We start from the raw sequence: 24,705 nt of genomic DNA on the forward strand, positions 1-24,705 counted from the left end.
GAGCGTGTGAGAGTACAGTGCCCGGGCGTGATGAGCACGTGACGGATCATGCTGCTCTCGCTTCAGTTGTGTGAACGTCTGCGCAAGTCTGTCGATGTAGGCGTGCCTTATTTGCACAACTTCTGCTTGTAATAATAGGCTTGCAATAGTACTCAGGTCTTGCAGTAGAGGGCCTGACATCAGTCTTGTGGCTGCTTCGTGGATATAAAAGTTCGACAGCTCCTGCGTCATAGTGAACATGCAGCTTACTGACAAAGAGACTCAGACAAAGTCAACAAAAAGGTGAGGCAAGCGCACACTACGCTGACAGTTCTTTGGCATCGGACAGCCCCTTCAAAGATGCGCAATATGCCACCGCGGTGTCAATTCAATTGTTCCTTGGAAAGACGTTGACGGCACCGTCATCTTTTATTCTCTTGTCTTCTTTGTCGTTGCGCTCCTCGTTGACCTAAATTCGGCGTTGAGGAAACGCAAGCAATTGCCATTTTCTCGCGATTATGTTCAGTAAGATTGAGATGTCCGCAGCAGTTTGATTAGAATACATGTAGCTATCCGTTTCCTCAGTATGACACTCAAAGATATTGCCCTTACATTTCCCCATTAAAGAACTATGTTGGTGCCGTGGAAGTGTGCTCAGTACATGGACTAAGAAATATTAAGCCCCGAAGTCCGGGCATTCATGTAATGAGCAAATGCTAGGCCCCAAAATAATTCGCAATGTCAAAGTAACAACAAAAGAAACAAGCGCAGCTACGTACACGTAAGGCTTTTAGCCGTTCGCATGATAATATACTGTGGTGTAGTATAGATATTGCTCTAAATAGAAAAAAAAGTAAGAATTGCGAGGAAAAAGTAATTTTGCGTCAGTCCACGTAATGAAACTTGAAGGCAGGCTAATAACAAAGCTTTCACGCTTGAAATACTAGACTCCTCTGATTCTAAACGCCGTCCCGAGGCGTCATCTCTATCTATTACTCACTCTCCTTATGAGTGCCAAAAAAGGCACATCTCTGGTTAAATGCTTAAGAATCGGCTCAAAAATACAATTTTGGTCAGGCAGTGGAGAGAAGGAAATGAAATTCATTCGCCCAACTTTCTTACTTACTCCACCTGCTTATATTCTAGGTATCTCACCTACCTGTTCCAGAGACACGTGTACCACAAGTACAAAGATAGGCAGCTAAAAAAGTTCACTGCGGTATGTAGTGCGGAAAGAAGAAAGGAACGCATCAAGACATGAGTGATTAAGTACCATACCACCGAGTGGCAAGCGTCAGGGTTGGGGAATGTCGTTATCTTCATCTCCGATTATCATGGTTAACGCCCACCCGCCCGCCCGCCCGCATTCGCGCGCGCGCACACACACACACACACACACACAAACTGGTAAATAAATATGTAAATAAAAATGTGAAGCAACAACTGCGCCCATCAAAACGATAACTGTAATTTTGAATTCGTTTGCGTGTTCTTCACGAGAGCTTAAATTTGTGGGCCTCGTTATTTGTGACTAGCAAAGAAAAGCGCATAAAGATGACATGACGAACACAAATATACAAAGCGCCCGGCACGCTCCATTTCATGGGTGCCGCTTAAAATCTGAGCACCCGAACACTGGCAAGTGCGCAAGGCACACGGCCCTGCGGTAAGCGATGCCTTCGTAGGTCGCAATATGTCTCAGTGCCAGTTCTTTGTGGGTGGATGTCTAGCCCGCATGATACTCACATTGAAGGTATTTTTCGTGGCGACTATCGACAAACGACTGGACCTCGTTTTTCTTCTTTCCACTGTGGTTCGTTGACGTGAATGAAAAAAAAACTTTTTAAAGGAGATTTACAATTCCGCTTTTCAAAAAGAAATTAATCAGAAAAAAATACTGCCGTGTCTATCGCATCAAGTTTGCAACGAATCTGTTAACGAAAATTTATATTTAGTTGCTGATTATTTCGGCCATGGCACAGCCAAAACGCTAGCCAGTAAATATACGTTTCGCGTAAGTTTCCCAAAATGACGCCTCGGCCTAGAAGAATTTAGAACTTTACAGAAGTAAATAAGTGACCATTTATAAGTGGCACTTCGTACATTAGCCTATACTTTAGGCGGCAACAAAATAGTCTACAAGCAGCCTCTCGGCGTAGAGAAAGGGCTTCACAGCGAAGAAAGTTCACAGCCTTGAGGATTCCGTCGTGCGGAGTTGCTCCGTGATACTGCAATGTTTCGATTTCAATGTTTCGGAGCATTGGAGTTTCGGTATTTTATCAAGCGGAAGCCGCTCGCGTTCGATGCCGTATAGCTTGCATCAATCCAGGCTCGCAGCCACTATCTGGGCGCTTTATTTGCCAAAGCACTCCGCGGCGATCAGAAAAACCGAGACAGAGCCGCATGTCATCATAACGGCAGCACCAACATAAAAGCTAAAGAAAATATCTCTGGAAAGCCCCTCAAACGTGAGAAGAATATGCCACCTGTACTTTTACAAATCAAGAAAAATCAAGTAAATCAAGAAAAAGAAATGGGCATGGGCAGGACATGTAATGAGGAGGGAAGATAACCGATGGTCATTAAGGGTTACGGACTGGATCCCAAGGGAAGGGAAGCGTAGCAGGGGGCGGCAGAAAGTTAGGTGGGCGGATGAGATTAAGAAGTTTGCAGGGACGGCATGGCCACAATTAGTACATGACCGGGGTTGTTGGAGAAGTATGGGAGAGGCCTTTGCCCTGCAGTGGGCGTAACCAGGCTCATGATGATGATGATGATGATGATGATGATGATGATGATGATGATGATGATGATGATGATGATGACTTTTACAATGTCAAGGAGCCACGCGAGGGCTGCAACAGAACGACAGCCGGAACATGACACCCTTTCGTATCGACAGATAACATTCTTCTAGGCTCTGTCCTTAAAGCCGCTTCGGCTGGCCGATGGTAGCCTGACGGAGCCGCCATGGGCAGACAGGTGAGAGCACGGAGGAACCTGAGAGTCATCGCCACAACGAAGGCTTTGCTTGGCGACTTCGAGGATGACGTAGGCCCTCGTCGGGGCGCGCGCGCGCCCAACTGCAGGCATAAATAAAGTTGTCGCCAACCCAATCCAATCCAATTTGCTTGCCGAAGACATCTGTGCAAGAAAGCAGCTTCTGGAGGCTTTGCCATTTCGCGAGCTCTTCTGGGACCCTGTGCACGGAGAGATCTCTCTTCAGCCGGTCTCAGTCACCATCTTGGACACCCCTGAGTTCTAACGACTCTGCCACATTCGGCAGCTGGGAAGAGTTAGCTACGTGTACCCAAACGCATCGCCCACCCACTTCGACCACAGCCTTGGAACGGCGCATCTGGCGACGCTTCTGGGCTCCCGAATACGAGAGCGCCAACCCGAGCTGAATGTCACCGACAAAGAATTGATGTGCTTGGAAATAGCGGCCCTCTGTAACGACCTGGGTCACGGGCTGTTTTCGTACGACTAGGAGCGGTTAAACCGCAAAGGAGCTTTGAGCAGAGATCTGGTGCCGGCTTGGAGCCACGAGACGATGTCATTTAAACTCCTCGAGCTCTGCGTCTCGGCCAATAATCTTGCAGAACTCTACCATGCGTGGGAACTCCACTACAGACAGGGACTGAACAACCATGACCTGAAATTAGTCTAGCATCTCATCTTGGGTAACATCGATCAATCATGCCCTTCCCGCGGTTTCCTCTTTCAAATAGTCAACATCCCCGACTCCGGTCTTGACGTGGACAAGTGGGACAACTACTTACAGGACTGCCACGCTGTCGGCGTGGCGTCCTGAGTCTTAAATTGAACAAATGCAAAATTATGCAAGAGTCACTTCATAATATTATTTCTGCATGGCGGAAAAGCCACGGCTAGATGGAAACTTGCATTAAATATGAGCAAAAGCATGAATAAGCCGCCAGCAACCAACGTATCGACCACTTTTCCTGGTAAACGCTAATCTTAACATTACCTCTCTGTTCTTTCTTCTTTATTAAATATCAAATATGCCAAGTTCGCCGCAGAATATACCAGCTATCCCAACATCATATATGCAGGAACAACAACAACAAAAACAACTACAAAAAACCCAATAAAAACCACACGAGCAACACAAGCATGGACCAGTAATGTGAGCATAGACAAAATTCAGAATCCACATTAACGACTGTTCGCGAGTAATTTACCAGTTCGCTGTGTTTTGTGCGATCATAGCTAGACAAAAATATTTTTATGCCATCATACGCGCTCTTTCTCTACATTCGAACGTCACAATCACATTGCCGTACTAGGGACCAGTCCAGTGCTTCCCGCGTAATAGCGTGCTCTAATTTATGTACATCGATTTCGCTTGTGTACCACTGAGTGTATTGCAACAAATATGTATGTACGAATACACAGGAATTGAGTTTCCCTCTTTGTGTTCATTATTATTATGTTTTAGTTTTGTAATATGTGTCAAGTCTAATTGCGATATTCTTAATCTTGCTCCCACATTTTTTGTTAATACTTCAGAGTTAGAACCGAGCCGTTGTTAATTTTGTCAAGTAATGTTCTTAGTTTCTTTCTTTTCCAGCGTGCGTAACCTGTCTGCCCCAAGAGTTAAGTGCTACATTGTTGTGTATTTGTGTTCAAGGAGCCGGGACTTCGTAAGCATTGTTCGTCTTTTGTCTCGGTCTCCTCGCAGACTGCCATCTCATGAAATAAAAAAAGAAAGCAAAATAATCTGCGGGCGTTGCTCGTAGGAAGAAGCTGGACCATATTTGTACTAATGGGGCATTTCATTGGGCGAACAGGAGCACTCAAAAGCGTCCCCAAAGTGCTCTTTCAAGAGTAGCTGCCTTCCAGTGGACGGACAGGAACACTGGTGCTATGATCGAATGGCATAACAGGAGCAGTTTGGCCACATCGAGGGCACTCCCGAACAGTTCGAGCTGCTACCACGCGGAAAGCGGAGTGCGAAGGAAGTCACTTGACGCTAACACTTCATATCGCTTCATTTTACTTGTTTCCACCGTTTTCGTTTATTGTGCGGCAGGAATGGCGGCTGAGAAGCGAAGTTAGCGAGATATTTACCGCGTGAAGGTAAACAAACTGGTCACGTGATACACCTCTGCCCTGGCACCTGCTCTCGGAGCGCATGGGGGAGCAAGCAGTCCCACCTTCGCTGCGCTGCTGCTCTGCTCCTCTCCGCTCTCGGCCTCCACTCCTGTTCTGCCAGTGGAATGCGCAGTAAGCAAACTCTCGTAGTTACGCATTCATTCGCACCAACTTTCAACGATTCCTTCGAGCATGATAACGACGTCCGAGTGCCGCCCGAAACGTACACACCGACCAGCTTCGCAGGCGTCCCTCTTCTCCTGGAGCCGTATCGTTTGGCAAGATATACTGTAATACCACAAGCTGCATGCGTCGAGTGCCCTCATAATCGGTGCCCGTTCAAGATGAGGCTAGACGCAAAGCGCCGCCACACAATTGCACCGCACATCAGGCCGGAAGCGAAACAGCAAAGGAGACGTATTCGACAAGGCACACCCGCGCTGCAACCACCGCCTCTGCACGCGGCCATCCGTGTGTCCCTCGCACTGCTGTATTTACGTACACAGCCGGGCGATAGAGAAAGGGCGCACCTGATGAAGCAAGGCTTCCGCAATGTCTTTTGTTGAACAGCCGCTTTGCTATGTAATCAGGACAAGGAGGGCAAGTCGTTGCCGAAGGCCTCTTTGTGAATCCGCCTGGGTGTCTCGCCCTTCTCTGTTGTTTGTTTCTTTTTTATCTTTTTCTCGGCGCTTTCTTTCTGTTTCAGAACGGACGCCGGTAGATACGAGAATAACTGTTTGCCACTCCGTCTGTCTTCGTGCTTGGCGTGCGCTTATAATGCGCGTGTAACCCATCAGACTGACCGCGCTCAGGCAGTGTCGGTGTTAGTGCTGATTTTGTTGCTGTTTGAAAATCGGACGCCAGGAAACACAAAAGTACAATACAGATACGCTAATAAATTAGCAAATTGAACTAAATTCTGGAGTTTCCGCTGCCATACCCAAGGTGTGATTATGATGCACACTCTGGTGGGAGGACCACGGGTGAGTTTTGACCACCTGACGTTCCTTAAGCCGTGCAGTGTCTCAAGCTTTTGTCGAACGTTATTTGAACTAGAACTGTCACGCTTGCACAAACAATCTTTTGCTGGAATGAAATTTTGACAAGACTTCTTTTTTACTCATGCTGCACCATTCCTTGGTGTTGGCTCATCTTGCCCATACGATTGCGCCGCTGTCTTTCAAAGGCAAAACGTCAATTACTTGAAACAGGTTTGTATACTTCCGCACGCTTTCTGCTTGAAAGAGAAGCAGTTCTAATCCTCTGCTACTTGGAGCAAATTTTCCTGCTTAGATATTCAAATTAAGCGCATTGCTCATTCTCAATTTCAATACATTTCGACGGGAATCGTTTATTTCTTTATTGTAGTAGCGGCTTTCTCCTGTGGTGAACGCCTATTCAACTTGACTCTTCCATAGAGTTAATGGCAAGGGTATTTTTGATTAGTGTTGCTATTTTATTGAATGACCACTCCGCACGTTCCCACTTGTTTGGATCACGTAAAAATTCGGATAATATTTTTTTCTATATATCACACTGAAGCTTGAGACGTGCGTTTCCTGTGTAGAAAACTTTCTGTTCGTTAATGACACCGGCGTCAAAAGCGAGGCCGAATAATTAGAAAATATCTGTAACTTCGAATCGTGCTTGGAAGTTCTAACAAAATGAAGTGGAGAACTACCTCAGCCAGTACTCTTACAGCATTTCTTTCTTGTGTGTGACTGTTAGGTGTTTCCTAATTTCAGCAAACTCAAGAAAAATACAAATTTCAACTTCTTGAAAAGGTTTAACTGTCATTTTTTCGTCCCATTATAATTTTCTAGAGCACCTTTCAATGCCAACATTATTGTATTTTAAGCTGCACCATCCTTGTCCCGTCGACAAGTGGGTTTACTGGCTTTTATGCAAAAATACGGACCAAGAGTACTCAAGCACTCTTTTTATTTTCTTGCTTAGACAGATCCAATCATGGATTGCTTCAATAAATATATGTATCATTGCCTAGCAACAATACAAACATTCTGGTTTAGGAACTTCACTCGATCGGAAGATGTTTGAAATGATTGACCCCTCCATCTCATTTGGAATATCACTATTCGCGCAACTCGTATCAGAAGTCAGCCGTTGCTCCAGCATCGAGTAATAATTGGCGGGAGCTCAGCGTGCCTCGCGTGTCCGCCACAGGTAGCCGTCAATTGCGTGAATGAGAGCAGACTCGGCGTCGCTTCAGTTATCGCCTTAATCGTGCCATCGAATGAGCGAGACGATTTTCACCATCTCCAATTTCGTGGGACGCCCGCACCGACGCGAACCTGATACTGTAAACGCATACGGCCGCATCGCATCTGCAGGCGACGCGGAAGTACTTCCCTCCCCAGAGCGAAATTGCCCGCGAAGCTCGCGCACACTCCATCTGCTCAAAGGAACGCGAGCACAGCGGCTGCGCTGAGGGGCCCTGTTTGTCTTTTTGCTTCCATACCGCGGCCGCCGATTCGCCTCGTTCATTTTGTAAGCGAGTCGTGCGCCCGATAAGAATCTCTCACGCGGTCGTCTCCGGACCGGCGTAGGCGCAGAGCCGGCCGTGAACGGGAGCACATCCGACTGGGCGCGGCGTGTGAACGCGGACGTGGCCTCGGCGCCCGGCCACGGGCTCTTCCCGACTGACTCCGAGATCTTCGGAAGGCCCGAGGCGCGCTTGCAATCTCGGAGGCCTTGCTCAATAGCTCGAACTGAAAGGGTAGCGGATTGGTCTAGCCGGTACGCCACGTTTACTGTAGAGACTGGTAGCGCGAAAAAGTAGAACTATAGATGACGGCACAGACAAAGATGAGTGAAATTTTCAACTGATGTTTAATGCGGTTAACTAGAATAAACCTCAGTTGGAAGTATCTTTGTCGGACCACAATATAAACCTCAGTTGGAAGTAGCGCTAGTCTCTTCTCTCACCAGGTGTTCCATTGTTTCGCGCTACTAGTCTCCACAGTAAACCTGAACTGAACGGATAGGTCACTTGTGTGGCCTTCTGTATCTGCTTTAATCCCCTCTATGCAGAGTAGCTTCTCAGGTCGTGTGAATGAATGAGGGTAAAGATTTGTACATTCCGTTAAAGAGATTCTCTCTCTCTCTCTCTCTCTCTCTCTCTCTCTCTCTCTCTCTCTCTCTCACTGTAGCAGTACAGCGCGGTTGCTCGTTGCCAAGTCGTGTGAGCCACGGTACCGTCGGTTTCCAAGGCGGAAGTCGGTCGTGCATTCATACGCTTGTGAGACATAATCCTAGTCACAATGGGTCAAGCATACTGAGCGTCCTGACGCTATACGTTTGGTTTCTATACATGTCTTTCATACCAGGATCGATAACGGGACCGCCAAATCTCGCGGTGTAGAGAGCAAACGCCGTTTCAATATACCCTAATAAAAATAGAGCCTCGCGCATGAAAAGGCGATGCAACGGTCGGCCATGAAGAATCGCCAGCTCTCAAGCCTATAAAGCCTGCAATACTGTCCCTTCTTTCACATAAACCGGCTTTAATCTCCTCCTTTCCACAAGTTTATAATGTTTCTTTCATAGGAAAATTTTATTCGTCGCAAGTGGATGTGCCGTTGCACCCCTTTCGCTCCGCGTCTGACGCACGAAAAGATCGTAGGGCTCCGCAACGCACGCATAAACCTTCCAAGTGTCGCATCCCTGCTCTAGTCTATTAAAATGGCGCTTTGTACTCTTGGAACAATCGCAAGCTACTTCGCCTTGGATCTCGGTATGAAAGAGCTCCTTCGGGAACGCGGCTTTCTTGCGACCTCATCAAGCTTGCTGTCTCGGTATGTTGGTGCTGCTTGCGTGATCAAAGGAACCTTTTCCTGCGGTCGCCTGTATACTCCGCGTATTTTTCTTTGCTTACCCTCACGGGGTCACACGCTTTAGTACACACGCGAGGTCGGTCTTTTTTCGTGCCTCAATCGAGCGTGCTCCGAAAAGCGGCGCACTGGTTCCGGAGCGAGCAAGGTGCACGGTCAGTATTAGGACGAGCGTGACGCTGTTTTCCTTTTGTGACTGTGCGCAGGAATCCTCGAGACGCTGTTTGGCACACTGCGCTCGGAAACCGATTCTCGTTCCGTGAACGCGGAGCTGAAAAAAGCGGTCGGGTGTTTAGAGGCGGTGCCTTCTGAAACCGGCCTTTGTCTTTTGCATGTGTGTTTGTACTTTATATATATTTGTATTGCTCCACTTGTGGCTGTTGTCTTCTCGTATTTCTAGGGCCAATGTCCTTTCAAAATCTCGTGGCAACGTCCGGTGTGCAGCAACAGGTACAACATCCGTGCAGGTCCGCCCTTCTAGCAGCTAATCTCGGTATGTCCTGGTTTCGTAGAGATCAAAGGCAGACACGAACACACTGTCACACTGTGTATTATGTAATCCATAGCCCTAGCGTTTTGACAACCTTAAAGCGCCACACCCACTGCAACACGTAGATGAAGTAGGGCACAGTTATGAAAGACATTCTCCCTGTTGCCAAACACAATTGTAGCCGCATAATTATCCTTCTTACATCGTTCGTTCGTTCGTTCGTTCGTTCGTTCGTTCGTTCGTTCGTTCGTTCGTTCGTTCGTTCGTTCGTTCGTTCGTTCGTTCGTTCGTTCGTTCGTTCGTTCGTTCGTTCGTTCGTTCGTTCGTTCGTTCGTTCGTTCGTTCGTTCGTTCGTTCGTTCGTTCGTTCGTTCGTTCGTTCGTTCGTTCGTTCGTTCGTTCGTTCGTTCGTTCGTTCGTTCGTTCGTTCGTTCGTTCGTTCGTTCGTTCGTTCGTTCGTTCGTTCGTTCGTTCGTTCGTTCGTTCGTTCGTTCGTTCGTTCGTTCGTTCGTTCGTTCGTTCGTTCGTTCGTTCGTTCGTTCGTTCGTTCGTTCGTTCGTTCGTTCGTTCGTTCGTTCGTTCGTTCGTTCGTTCGTTCGTTCGTTCGTTCGTTCGTTCGTTCGTTCGTTCGTTCGTTCGTTCGTTCGTTCGTTCGTTCGTTCGTTCGTTCGTTCGTTCGTTCGTTCGTTCGTTCGTTCGTTCGTTCGTTCGTTCGTTCGTTCGTTCGTTCGTTCGTTCGTTCGTTCGTTCGTTCGTTCGTTCGTTCGTTCGTTCGTTCGTTCGTTCGTTCGTTCGTTCGTTCGTTCGTTCGTTCGTTCGTTCGTTCGTTCGTTCGTTCGTTCGTTCGTTCGTTCGTTCGTTCGTTCGTTCGTTCGTTCGTTCGTTCGTTCGTTCGTTCGTTCGTTCGTTCGTTCGTTCGTTCGTTCGTTCGTTCGTTCGTTCGTTCGTTCGTTCGTTCGTTCGTTCGTTCGTTCGTTCGTTCGTTCGTTCGTTCGTTCGTTCGTTCGTTCGTTCGTTCGTTCGTTCGTTCGTTCGTTCGTTCGTTCGTTCGTTCGTTCGTTCGTTCGTTCGTTCGTTCGTTCGTTCGTTCGTTCGTTCGTTCGTTCGTTCGTTCGTTCGTTCGTTCGTTCGTTCGTTCGTTCGTTCGTTCGTTCGTTCGTTCGTTCGTTCGTTCGTTCGTTCGTTCGTTCGTTCGTTCGTTCGTTCGTTCGTTCGTTCGTTCGTTCGTTCGTTCGTTCGTTCGTTCGTTCGTTCGTTCGTTCGTTCGTTCGTTCGTTCGTTCGTTCGTTCGTTCGTTCGTTCGTTCGTTCGTTCGTTCGTTCGTTCGTTCGTTCGTTCGTTCGTTCGTTCGTTCGTTCGTTCGTTCGTTCGTTCGTTCGTTCGTTCGTTCGTTCGTTCGTTCGTTCGTTCGTTCGTTCGTTCGTTCGTTTACTTGTGGGCGAGTGAAAACAGAGATAAAAAGAATAATTGAAAGGCAGAGAGTTTAACCGGCTCTGCACATAATTAGGAACCAGGGCGACAGCAAGATTACAATTTAATTACGAAGGAGTGACATCAATGAATCGACGAAGGCGGTATGACGAAAATGGGATGACAACTGTGTGACGACGATGGCGTGACGAGAGCCGAATGGCGAAGTTATAATGATGAGGATGGAACAACCGCTGCGGCATAACAACAGTGTGACAACAAAGACTATATGACGACGATGAAATGACAACGATGGCATGACAATGGTATAGGGACAACGGGATGAAGACCAGTGAATGACGAAAACAACGTGATGACGACTGCTTACGAAGCCTGTATGACGACAACGGCGTGACGATGGCGGCATGACAAAAGTCGGATGACGAAGCTGGAGTGAGGGCGACAGCGCGATGACGACGGTATAACAACGAATGTAAGATAACGACTTACTACGACGCAATGGTGGTGGTGGCATGACAACGGCGCCATAATCACGATTGAACGACGATAGCATGACTATGATCGAATGACGAAGAGGGATTGACGCCGATAGAACGACGAAGGCGGTATGACAACGACAGCATAAGGACAATAGGTTGATGTTACTGAAGTGATGACGATGGTAAAATGACAGCGTGACTACTATGGTATGACGACGGCTGTGTGACGACGACTGCGTGATGAAGAGCGCATGACGAGAGTCAGATGACGAAGTCAGAATGACGGCGGCACGACGACGATGCAGTGACGACAATGGCATGAGAAAGGTGTGAGGTCAATGGGATGAAAACAAGTGTATGATGACAATGGCGTTACGACAACTTTATCACAAAGTCTGCATGACGACGACGGTGTGAAGACGATGGCATGGCGAGTGTTGCATGACGGAGGTGGAGTGAAAACGATCGAATAACCGTGACGGTGGTGTCACAACGAATGCATGACGACTGTATGACGACGATGGCGAAAGGACGATTGCATTAACAGTCAGATCACAAAGCTGAAATGACGCGATGGAACGACCAGGGCAGCATCACGACCCCGAGTACATGTCGATGACCCAAGGGGTTAGACTACTTGGGTCACTGGGTAGGCGTAAGCAGTTAGATAGGCTCAAAACGCCTGAAGAAGGCAAACAGTGCTAATGGCATAGATAGATAGATAGATAGATAGATAGATAGATAGATAGATAGATAGATAGATAGATAGATAGATAGATAGATAGATAGATAGATAGATAGATAGATAGATAGATAGATAGATAGATAGATAGATAGATAGATAGATAGATAGATAGATAGATAGATAGATAGATAGATAGATAGATAGATAGATAGATAGATAGATAGATAGATCAGGCAAAATGTTACATCAATTTTTCCAATTAAGTGGTCACTGGATGTAAAAACTCATCGTGCTAGAAGTCGTAGTCAATCGACCCACGCCAGCGAAACAAACCACACTTCCAGCCGTCTTCTCCAAATGCACGTATCGCCTCCATTCTTTCCGATTACTTCCACGAGGGTCGCTTCGCGCAAGAAACGGGGGGAAGAGAAAGTAAAAGGTGAAACAAAAAGAGACACGAGCCATTCCACTCTATGTAGGTGGTAGACCAGCGAAGCTCTTTAGCACACGTCGTACAGATAACATCAATAAAATAAAATAATGGGGTTTTACGTGCCAAAACCACTTTCTAATTATGAGGCACACCGTAGTGGAGGACTCCGGAAATTTTGACCACCTGGGGATCTGTAGCCTGCACCTAAATCTAAGTACACGGGTGTTTTCGCATTTCGCCCCCATCGAAATGCGGCCGCCATAGCCGGGACTCGATCCCTGACCTCGTGTTCAGCAGCCCAACACCATAGCCACGGAGCAACCATGGCGGGTGTAGAGGTGACATAGAATTTTGAACGAAGCTGACATATTTAGTGTCCTGATCGGTGGTCATTGTGACTATAGGTACGCACACACATTCTCGTGTCACCTCTTTTATTATATGCGTTCGTCACGTAAGAAAATGTATGGCTCATACCCCCTTAAGCAAGGGTTCTTATCACTATAAATAAAAAGAAATGCACTGCCCTTCCTCTCTGTGCAGAAGGATGACCACCGAAGCTATGTGCGCGGACATCTTAATGCGAACTGTCCATTGCCGGGCGTCAAGCGCCGTATGCACACAAATGGGAGTTAAAGTGCGACTAGTCGCTGAGGCACCGGGAGGTATACATACCCACGTATTGCTGCAAAACGTGACACGACACCACGACGAATCCCGGCACGTGGAACAGACATGCACTTCAGCGCATTCCGAGCGCACACACTGCTTCACCGTAGCCAAGGCGATCGTGCGTTGGCCGACGTCCCGCAGTGCAGTAATGGTTGTGAGGCCATTCGAAAACAGCAAGCGGTCACACACAAGACAGATCACACAAAAGTGGTTGACTACAAGCCCCCCCCTGAGACCTGGCCGTTGCTCCGGTGAAACGTTTCAAGTTTGCGGGATCGGGGCCACATGGGCGGTTCGCATTCTTTCCTCCTAGCGGTCCTGGCGGGCAGCATGCTTACGGGACCGCCACCTCGGGAGAGCGGAAGGAAAGGAAAACAGATACGCAAGCGCTTGGAACGCCGACAAAGAAAGGGTGGTGCGAACATAGACATGGCCGACGCGGATCAAAGTGTAGTATTTGTTCTTATCAGCTTAATATCTGACGCAGGTTGTATTTGGAGCTAAGATATTAAACTTAATTTCGCAAATTGGTGGAGTGCTGAAAGCTGGCTTCATCTCCACCGCGGGCCGGCCCGATAATGCACTACCTACGGGATCAGACCAGGTGTGGGAGGTGCTTGAAACCGACTTCACCTCCTCCGCGGATCGGCCCGGAATTGCAGTAGCTTCGGAATCGGCCCAAGTATGGGAAGAAATTCTCGATGTACACGGCTCGATAGACGTACGCAATTGTTTTTCCAGAACCTAGCCCCCCCCCTCCCCCCTATACAGCTTCGCTGTAAAAAAATAGAAAATAGAAAAAAACGCTCCCCCCCCCCCATACGTCGACAGAAGAGAAATGAAATTCTATGCTGGAATGATGAGCGGCAACGGAACCAGCTGTAGAAGAAGACGATGCTCGAGCCCTTTCTGATGATGATAGTTGTTGTCATTGATGATGATGCAGATGATGACGATTATTGTTATCATTATGATAGTTTCCTTTTGCCAATGAATGGTTCATACCACGATAAGCAATGAGCGGCAACGGAGCTAGCTGTAGAAAAAGACGACGATGCTCGAGCCATTGCAGATGATGACAGTTGTTGTTATTGATGCTGATGATGACGATTATTGTTATGATTATGATAGTTTTATTTTACCAATGAATGGCTCATACCCCCTTAAACAATGAGCGGCAACGGAGCCACCCGTGGAAGGAGACGACGACAACGAACGCACGAGCAGTGGCACAAGCGCGTTCGCGGGTTGTTCGTGGACGACGGAAATGCCCTAGCTATATGCGGCTTCACTGTAAAACAGGAGTCCGATCGAGTTTTTGAGCAATTGTGGCCGGCGAGAAGCTGTACAGACGCGCCATCGTCACGTATACATCTAAGTATCCATTAAGATAAAGTGGCAACGCACAGTCGCGGACATAAGGAAGCACACGACGCATAAAAATGGAGAGCGACCGCGAGCTAGAGGGGGTGTCTGCACCTCGCGGCACAAGTTCCGCTGTGCGGACATACGAGCGTGTCTCCAATCGCTCGGGCAAAGAGAGACGGTGAGGTGCTATATATAAATGCGCGTTTAGGCTTACTTTACGAGCGTGCTCGCTTTTTTTTTTTTTCCACACCACCACCGCGTCGCGAAGTGAAGCGGTTTCTCTTCCCTGTTTCTGCATTTTTTTAAAGAGTTTACTGCCTTCGGCACACGCGTGTTTTTAGCCACTGGCCGGAACTTCCCCGAGATGTAACGAGCGAAAGGTAGCGCCTCTTTTCTCTCTTATTTACGCCCTCACTCGTACTACTAGTAAACTTCCTTTATGCTTTCTTCTTTAGTGAAAGCAAGAAAGCAACAAAATAACGTTGGACCCGTTTTTGTTGGAAAGTGAAATGACTGCTCGGGATGTCGAGGTAAAAGCCATCTCCGCAAGTAACCGCCAGCCCCTCTTCACCCTTCGTGCATCCGAAATGCACTTCCCATAGTTGTCACGTTTCCTTGTTTTTCAGTGTACGTGGAAGAGATGACTATAGGTGGGACAATCAACGAAAATAGCAGTGAATAGGCTCTAAAGATCCAATCTCGAAGTTCATTGTACCCAGATGCATAGCCAATGGGCCCTAGAAATCCGTGTAAGACGCCTCAGTCACAAATATCCTTGCTCGTTGGGTTTGCCATGCTGCAAAGAGCCCTGAGTGGTCTTTGCAATCTTATCGTAAGTCCGGGCGCCCTAAATAACGTTAGGTATAGTTCAATGAGCGTGACAGCAAAGCATTTTTGTGTTTACATATGCGTCTTTCTTTCTGTAGGATTTTATGGTTATGCTCCGTATTATGGTCGCTAAGGCAACGCATGGATTCAAGTTCTTTGATTCGGCGTAATACTGCGCATATCGAGAGGCAGAGTAAGACACTCCTGCTCCCACTCTTACATTTCATTTTAACCACAGGGTGTAAACGCATGTTTAGTGGAGCAGGAAAGCTACCAAGAAGCAGGATAACAATTATTTTCATAAGAGAAGGTCACCTGCATCACCACACTTCTGAAAAGTGCTACGTTCATAAAAGAAAAAAAAACATTTCTTGGTTGCCTAACGGACAAGGGGTTCTCATTCATGTCATGCAATCCCAATACCAATACTTCTTAGTATGTTTATTTAACATGCCTATCACAATACCACTGAAGATTCATAGTGCTGCTTCTTTTAAATTTCATTTTCCTGAACGGTGTCGTCGATATAAGCAGCAATTAAACGTCCCAAAAGCAAAATATCACCGCGTTCATCGTGACCACGGTAAAGCCGACTCGATGGGAAATGTCAGTGACACATTTTGCTTCCCCCGGGGACAGAGATAAAAAACATTTATTGGGAGGTTTCCCTGCCAGTAGGGGGGCCAGAGCAGATGTGCGTTAGCGTAATATACAAGGAGCCGAAAAGATAAGTTATCTCAGACTAAATTGCTGCCATACCTGGCCAAAACACATTGCGAAACGACAGCCCGGCTTCTAATATTTAAGTGTTGCGCAGTGACCATCGACATTGCCCGCAGAATTATTCACCCGGCACCGTAACAGGTTCAGTCAGTATGGCCTCGGTCAACCGTGCTCTGTCTCATGCTTGGCGCCGGCACGGGCTCTGGACAACGAAACAGACCCAGTACAACAGGCATAACTGCTCCGTCCGGATCGACCAATTCGAAAATGTGCTGCGTTTCACTCCTGATTCAATAACTAGCGCAAAGCCTTGTCCTCTTTGCATCTTTATTTGCTGTTCTCTCTTGACCGGCGACAAAGTTCACCGGCCAGATCCAACAAAATGGGAGATACGTGCGCCTTCTCTTTCTCCGCTGACTCACGGGTCGGGCTACGTAGCCGTCACGTGTTTAAATACGTCACATTGTAAGCTTCCCCTGTCGAGAAAACAGCTCTATACGCGTGCAGTAAGCTTCCGGGTCGGTAGGCTTCGCGCGGCGACTACCGTTTTGGCGAAAGAGCAAAATGCAACGGTGCATGCCGTCCTTTCTATCGGCGTTTCGATCATAATGGTCCAGGGGAAGACAGCGCTGGTGAACGCTGGACCGTCGCGTGGCTGGCACCGCCCACGTCGCCGCGAGAAAGCTGTCTCGCGCTGACAGGCAACGGGATCCTTGGGTGTCACGTTTCAGCCGTTACTCGTAAGCTAAGAGCAACGACACGCTCTATGGCCGATTGCCGCGGCGCAGTGAACTGGACGGTATCGCTGGCTCCGCAATAGGGCCAGCTATACCCGTGCCGGCAGCCCGTATCAAATATGAATGCATTCGCTTCATCGTTTTCATCGGTGCGCCAGAATACGGGCGGTTGTTGTCGCTTTACGTTTTGTTTAAGTAAAACAGTCTATAGAGCCGTATTGTGGCCAGGGAAAAGCATGAGAGCAGATCTAAAGAAAAACACGGGCCACCGCAGCTTGGTAAAGTGAACGAGACCGGTGTCTTTCTGCTCGTTAGCTTCTAATTGTAGCCATGAATCACTTCGGCTTCGTCGAGTACCGGTATTGGACGTATTTATTTTTACGATAAACTTGCATTTGTAATGAAATTGTTAGTGCGACTAGAGGAGCTCACAACGTTACATGCCCGTTTTCACGGTTTGCTGAAGAAATTCGATCACTAACAAACTTTATGTCCTGAGGAAGCCTGGGAAATTTTAGGGGTGACAACTTGCAAATTTTGATCGGCGAGCGCTAATTCTAAGTTACGTAAATATTGCGAAATTCCCGTTATGGCCTGGTCAGTGGCGTTATAGCAAACGTTTATTAAGTTTCCCCGCTTCTCTTCATGATCAAGGTGATCCAAATTTCCGGAGTCTCTCACTACGGCGTCCCTCATAATGAGATCGTACAGATCGCAATTGTGGCACATAAAGCCCCATAATTTTTTTAGTAATTACCGAATATTTGTTTTCTCCAAATTTTTATATGTAACACGAGGTGTGTAGTTACTTTTTCTGGTCTCTTCGGGGAAGCATGCTAAGTAGGTTGTTTATATTTCGTCGAAGTAGGAATTATATTGTGATTTCCCTAGGTTTAATGCTTAACCTGTGTTTGTTAAATACAGCCTTTCTATAAAATTACTTGTTGAAGCGTTCTAGAGGGCGATACTTCCATCCTGTCATACTCCCTTCAATGTTTTCCAGACTCTTGAACGGAGACATCAAGTTCAATTTCGGTGATAATGAGCTACGTATTGAGAATAATCTTTGGCAAAATATTCACAATATGGGCTTGAATAAAAGCCTGGCAAATAATTCCTGGATACTCGCTTTTTCCTACTTTCATGCGTTATACGAGGTTCGCAGTTGGTTTCTCCGGTACCCTGTGAAAAGGACACCTTGATTATATTTGGCGAAAATAAAAGGAACATTATGGATAACACATAGCTGAAGTTCTAAAGCGTGCTTTAATTGCGGCCTTTGCAGCAAATTACGTAGGAGAGTGTGTCCTAGCATAACTACAAATGCCGCCTAGATCAATATGAGCGAAAATGAGGGAACGCTGCGGCATATTTCGCGCAAAGTTAAATGTGCGTGGATGAAACAGAGCCTTTGTGAAAAATTCCTTTACCATGTGCTAGAAAGCCCTTCATGACCATTTTACGCTACGTTTCTCGGTGTCCACATGGAACTCTACTACATTAAGCCAACGTTACATTTGGTGGAAATAAGAGGCACGTTATGCGTTATGTGGCTTACATGTGCCCGCATTATAAACGAGCCGGTGCACGATGCTTGTGTCAGAACATCCAGCCCACGCACCAGAGCCGCTCGCGCGATACTCACCGGCATTATTCTGCACACGTATGCATACAACAACCACGGTGCTAGAGCTTATTCTCTCTGGGATTCTTTGTCCGCATCTGTTTTATCACGCTCTGAGACAGCTTTTGAACGTCCGGTGAACGCTGTTGTGTGTACGCGCGTGTCCCTTCTGGTTCTTTTACATTTTCCTTTCCAGCCCGGCGCGAAGGCTGAAAGTAAACACAATTGCAAGCATTGGCGTTGGTTGTATAGGATTCAATACACACTGCTTGACTAGAGCTAGCCTTCACGCAGATTGTAATATGTGCGTTGGATCTAGGAATTTTGTTTTCTCTTTCTTTCGTGGCGATATTCGGTATTGTTACCGCTCTTTCATGGTTAGATTCTACTGTTTGTAGAGCCTGCGTGTCCGAATATTTGCTCATGGGAGCTATATGCATAATGGCGTAAACTGTCGTTTCTGTCATCTCGCACATAAGCAAAAGTGTTTACCTAAAGGCTGTTAGAGGAGAAGTGCGGCTACTTCGGCGGAAAGAGCAAGAAATCCAAGTTACGTGACTCCATTTTTCGCGTTTAACTCCGTGGTTCCGTCCTCGAAACTCGAGGAGAGTCGTGAAACGCCTTCACCGTGAAAAGTCAGCGCATAACTGGCCCGTCGTACCAAGTTGACGGGCGCCTGAATACATTCAGAAATCATCGCTGTATTATTGAGTGTGGAGATGGCGTGTAGAGTGTGACGGGTACAAAAGCCGATAATGGAGCGTGTCGCTCATACGCTGCATGCGGTTAGCTTAGTTTCGCCTTTGCGGAAGCGGCATGCGATATTTGCCGTTCCGAACAAGGCGCTTGCCGTGGACAGGAGCAATTAGAATATACATACAGTTAAAACAGAAGCGTCAAATATTACTGACGTCATCTCTCCTGGTAGTTATTGGGCCAGCTGTGACCCAAATGGAGTTTCCGGCTACTCTATTTCAACTGTAAGCAAAATAGAAATTTGCTTAGAAATTATGAATGAAGAGGAAATAAACAGACACTCCATCAACTTTTTGCTTGTTATGTGGTCGACGTGCAAGGCAGTTATGCATCCTGATATATTATCTTAATATGCGCGCTTGCAATGGCTAACCTCTCACAAGCTCCTTCTAGGGACTTTTTCTCCTTGTCCACGTCGCAGAAGTGCCTCTGCCTAGGGGGTCACGTGCACACAAGGTTGAACCGATAAGGAGCCTGCGATGCACGACCTGAGCGACATGAACAATTCCCGATAGAGCTTTCTGTTGCTCAGTACGTACTACATAAAGGTGTTTTTCCGAGAGTGAAAAAACTTGAGCCAGAAAGAATTCGCATTGCGTGAGAGCTCCAGTAATGCGGGTACTAGCCTTAATCGAATAAATCTCTTCAATTGCAATCTCTACAGTTACAGAAAAATACAAAAACGTATATTTTGGTAAAATTACAGAAAAACAAGCTAACAGAAATCACAACAGACAAGAAAATAAATCTTACTATTGCCAAATTTTTTCTCTTTTTTTCACACAAACATTTTGACGGAGTAGGTTCTGGCGCATTTGGTCGTAAGGAGCGACGAAGCCACCTATATAGGTGGCATTCAACAGTTGTGAGAGTGAATTTGTCACCAAGGGCGCGAGTTGAGCCAGTGTACCGGTGGAGTACACTTACTGAGTGCCAGTGAGTGTCAGCGATCAGCGAGTGTGCATCCTAACATACACACACAGATATATATATATATATATATATATCACAGTGGTGTGCGAGTGTGAGTGAGTGTCCACTTATTCTGCTAACTTTCGTGCAGGTGTAATCTACGGGAGCATTTTGCGAACACCGAGTCCAACAGTGGTTATCATCGCCACAGCACTCGCTAAATATGCAGGACGAAGCCGATGGCACCCTGCCGATACACGAACGAGATATATCTCCAGAGCGCATGGCCCCGACATTTAACAAGGTCAGTGAGGTGCGCTGTCCAATTATCGATCGACGCGGAAGTTTCATGCAGCGACGATAGAAATACAGGGGTGAGGAGCAGAGGTGAGGTCATGCCCCGCTGTTGTCCGGCTCAGGTAAGATGTCAAGTTCGCTGACACACGAGGGCTGGTCAGTATGGCGGCCGCGTTCATTAGGGCGGTTCCGTACGACCGTGTGTATATGGCTCGTCCGTAGGCTGGGTGCATCACAAGACGCGAGCCATTGTCCTCGGCCCGGCACGAAATAGGTGAAGAGTGCCACGTCACGCCTCTGTGTCGAACTGGCGTGTGTTATTGTCGCGAGAGGCCATCCGAGCTGATCGACTCCGGTCTGGGTCACTGTCGTCCACTGGCCCGCTCTTCCCGTTCACGCGGTCTTGATCCCATAGGTGTAGGGCAGTGGACGCGACTGCTTGTTGCTGTCGCATAGCGCGCTGAAGCGGCGATACAGACTTAAAGTGATCGCTCTCTGCCACGTGTTATGAAGGGTCCTGGAAGAGCTAAGCGCTCTCACCTTCGCCCTGTCAAGTGCCGATGAGAGCACGTGGTATTGTCCCATTGTGTGAGCCGAGCAACGGACTTTGCAAAAGAACGGCACAATTTGGTGGCGCTATATGATACTATATTTCATTGACGTGTCATATCACGCGTTTCCCATGCGTCATGACCCAGTGTTCTAATTTACATACGTCGCTGACACTGCAGAAACATACTCTAGGTATATTTCGAGATGTATGGATGGAGTGAAGGCTGTTTACGACTGCGATCAAAATCCAATGTGCAGCAAACTACTATTAGACGTTACTTAACCTAGATGTCCAAAATGCATATGAGCAGAGAGAGCCTTCTGATTTTTTTACTCTTCTTATTTATTTACCTGTTCACTTATGGTGCATAGTTCACCGGTGACGACGATAAAGACCCGTACAACAAGCGAAAAATCGTTGGACTAAACTTCAGTTATTATCTCTTCTCTTATATAGAACATTTGAGAATGCACTATTGAAGAGCACTTGCATAATACCATGGTGACTCAAGTGCGACACTGAGCATGTGTACTTATCAGTTAAAAGTTGTCAAGTCTCCGGCTGAAGTTATGTCGACATGATAATTTTCTTAAAAGCTATTCTGCCGCAATCAGAGTTGCATGCGCACATTGTAGTTTTCAGCATAATGTTAGAAAATAACGGAATCTTAGTAGAAATTACGCTTTCCGATGCACCTATGAGGCATATGGCGCTTAATTTTTCTCAGCACTCACCAGTATTGGGTGAAACAAAGCAGCGGTAAAATGCTGGGTTTGTGGTGCAGGCTTCTCCCCTCGTCATAATGTGGTGCAACTTGACTACCTAGAATGTCAAATCGATGAAACAGACGAGCCAACTAGCCCTCACCAAGATGCTACTAACACCATTTCAATGCGACTGATAAAACCAAAGGAATGGAGGGAGGTTCACCATAGAATCTCTCCAGTTTGCTTCACTGGCCTACACGGACATTAGCGCGAGCGACTATAAAGACACCACTGCATTTTAGAGCCGACATGATTTTGTGACAACTAGTTGTTGTGTGGCGCAGCACACTGTATGATGTATGTCTCTATATGTGACACCGATAATGTGCGTCACTATGCGGCGACTTGATAAGTCAGTGTGGCTGGGCTCACACAGATATTCTCATGTTGTTCATTCAAACTTCAGAACTTTCTTGACTTACGACAAGGAGTAACTTAGGTCACTGGGTCTGACCTACCGGCGAAATAATTCCACGCGCAGCGTAAGAACAACTGACCGCCGGCGTGTAAAAACTGAGCCACCAAGCACACAGTCGCCGTAATGCAAAACTGGACTTGGATTAAGCTGAATATTTCAGTAACTTCTCGCACAAGAAGTCCATGACTTGGACGTATTTATATCCGCTTTTGGAAGCAAAGCGCGCGTCCTTAAAGGGACTTATTTGAGCCTTATTGTGAAAGGACACACATGGAATAAGAGAAATGTTCATGATACCGTGAACGAAGTCTTGGTACGCCATGAAGTGCGCAAGAAGATAACACGAATATTTCTGTACAACCCGCTCGTGATGTCATAGTTTATCAATATAAAATGATTCCATTGCATTCTAATGATATGGAAAGTCCGTTCGAGTACATTCAAAAATTAAATTCTGGGGTTCTCCCCGTCAAAACGAGGATCCAATTATGAGGCACGCTGTACTGAGGGACTCCGTATTAATTTCAACCACCTGGGGTCCTTTAACATGCGTCAATTGTAAGTGCGAGAATTTATCTGTTCTTTTTTTGCAATGTATTTAGCATTTTTGCATTAACACTTTTGTGAACAAAAACAAGCCCTAAACATAAGAAAATATTTTGCAACCCCTACTGTCGTAAGCTGGCTTGAATGGACAAGTGTGTAAGAAATGGACAACCAGTGCACAAATATCTGTACATTAAAAGCACGAACACGGTATGGAGGAAGGGGTCAAGAGAGAGAGAGCAAATGATAAATGAAAGGTAGGGAGGTTAACCAGGACTGAGCCCGGTTGGCTACCCTACACTGGGGAAAGGGAAACGGGGACGGAAAGATTAAAGAAAGAAGAGAAAGTCCACCGGTGATATCGTTCAGTCACTCAGTACGGATCACAGACGCTGACTCAATCCTGTATCTTTCAAATATCGCAGCAGCGCTTTTGTGGCCTTTTGTAGCTGCGATATGCGAGGCCATGGTCCCAAGATCTTGTTCAAGGTGAACGGTTTTCTATCTAACTGGTTGAGAGCTGTGCAGAGATCTTGTCTTTCATATTCAAATGATGGGCAGTAGCACAGTAGATGGTCTATAGTTTCTTCGACACCGCAGGCATTGCACTCGGCGCTATCAGCCATTCCAATTAAATTAAAACTAGCAAGTTAGTACGGCGTAATTGGAAGCACAAGTACGCAACATAGAGTCACAAAAAAAAAGAATTTCCACGAGACAGAGACCGCAAATTGAAGACAAATGATTGGGGAGAGGGCGGGGCGCACATACATGAAGAGACAAAGAATAAATGAAGAAGGAACATTTGTATGTGTGCACGAAAACTAATATGTCGTTTAATGAAACCCGAGCTGCCTGTGGACAAGAACATGCACGAGCAATTATTCCCGATCACACAAACAGCGAGAAAATAACGAACCGCTCGGAAAGCGTTAGCCAAAATTCCCTTCATGCTTCAGAAAGGCGTAAAATTTTCGCCATCGTCCAGCCGGTAAGCATCATCAGGTTTACTTGCATGTTTAATCCTCGCTACTCTCTCTGCCCTCCTCTGAAATTTCTTCGTCCCCTTCCCCTCCCTATATGCAGAGTAGTACGTCAGCGGTTAGATACACGATGCAAATTATATCTGTTTTCAATAACAAGCCTCTCCCTCTTCCATACAATAGAGAAGACTTGGGCCTGGCGCAATAGCCGACGCGATGTTATACGTAGTAAGCCTTGCAGCTGTTCTGTCTCGTGTCGGTTGGATTAAACACCGGTGACTGCGCTCAAGCACCACTTTCGAGAAGTACTAGCAGCCATCGTTATTTTGGAGGTGGCACCCCCAGGTGACGAAGTGGAGATGTCCAGGATTTGCTTCCTTATCATTCCTATCCCCCTGTTCGATCCTACCGCTGTAGAGATAGAAGAAACATTAGGTGTGCGCACACATGGGTCTTGCGTATACGTCATCACGCTTAAAAAACGCCCCTAAGGCCGATCGATTTCGTAAATCGTAGAAACGCCAGCGTTTTTTCGCTGAGCCTGCGACCACATTAGGGCTTGGTCATAGCATTGTTATGTCAAAATGGCCTAGAATTGAGCCTGTTTATCACAGTCGAATGAAGTAGCGCTGGACATCGTAAAAATGAAGAGACGCAGCACTTGTTAGGCTGTCTCTTGACAGCTGCATGCACGAGTCGCACGTGGGTGTGTCTGCCATTCCAATGATGAATGAGAAAGCTGTTTCTAAGGGCGAGCCCAGGCCACGCAGATGAAATTACAGATGGAACTTAAGCTGGCCAAATAGCCTGCAGACTTCGCTTTCTGCGAGTTAATTACGCGCGCTTCCACGTCGGCTGGTAAGGAGTCCTCCATTGCCGACACACCCGCGGTGCGACAGTTTCGCACAGAAGAGGCCCCAAGTAAGCGAGTCCTGAAGAGCGTAAAAGATCGCCCAAAAATAGAACTGGGTCGCTCCGACGCAGCCGCTATTGCTCACCGAGGCGAGAAACTTGGCAACGCCACTCATAACACAGGCGACAAAGACGCCCGCCTTC

At 47.0% G+C, this 24,705-nt stretch overlaps 1 protein-coding gene, 1 non-coding gene and 1 pseudogene across 2 annotated transcripts in view; 2 read left to right on the forward strand and 1 right to left on the reverse strand.

Annotated features, from left to right (window-relative positions):
• The window catches only part of LOC142573084 (protocadherin-like wing polarity protein stan), a 290,575-nt gene that overhangs the window by 231,821 nt on the left and 34,049 nt on the right, over positions 1–24,705 (reverse strand). The gene's annotated exons all lie outside the window — the stretch shown is intronic.
• LOC142570675 (deoxynucleoside triphosphate triphosphohydrolase SAMHD1-like) lies at positions 2,950–3,793 on the forward strand (annotated as a pseudogene).
• Positions 13,561–13,746, forward strand: LOC142573518 (U2 spliceosomal RNA). Its single transcript, XR_012826350.1, has one exon. It is a non-coding gene; the product is annotated as a U2 spliceosomal RNA (small nuclear RNA).

This window comes from Dermacentor variabilis, chromosome 2 (genome assembly GCF_050947875.1).
Source record: "Dermacentor variabilis isolate Ectoservices chromosome 2, ASM5094787v1, whole genome shotgun sequence".
Taxonomy (NCBI): Eukaryota; Metazoa; Arthropoda; class Arachnida; order Ixodida; family Ixodidae; genus Dermacentor; species Dermacentor variabilis.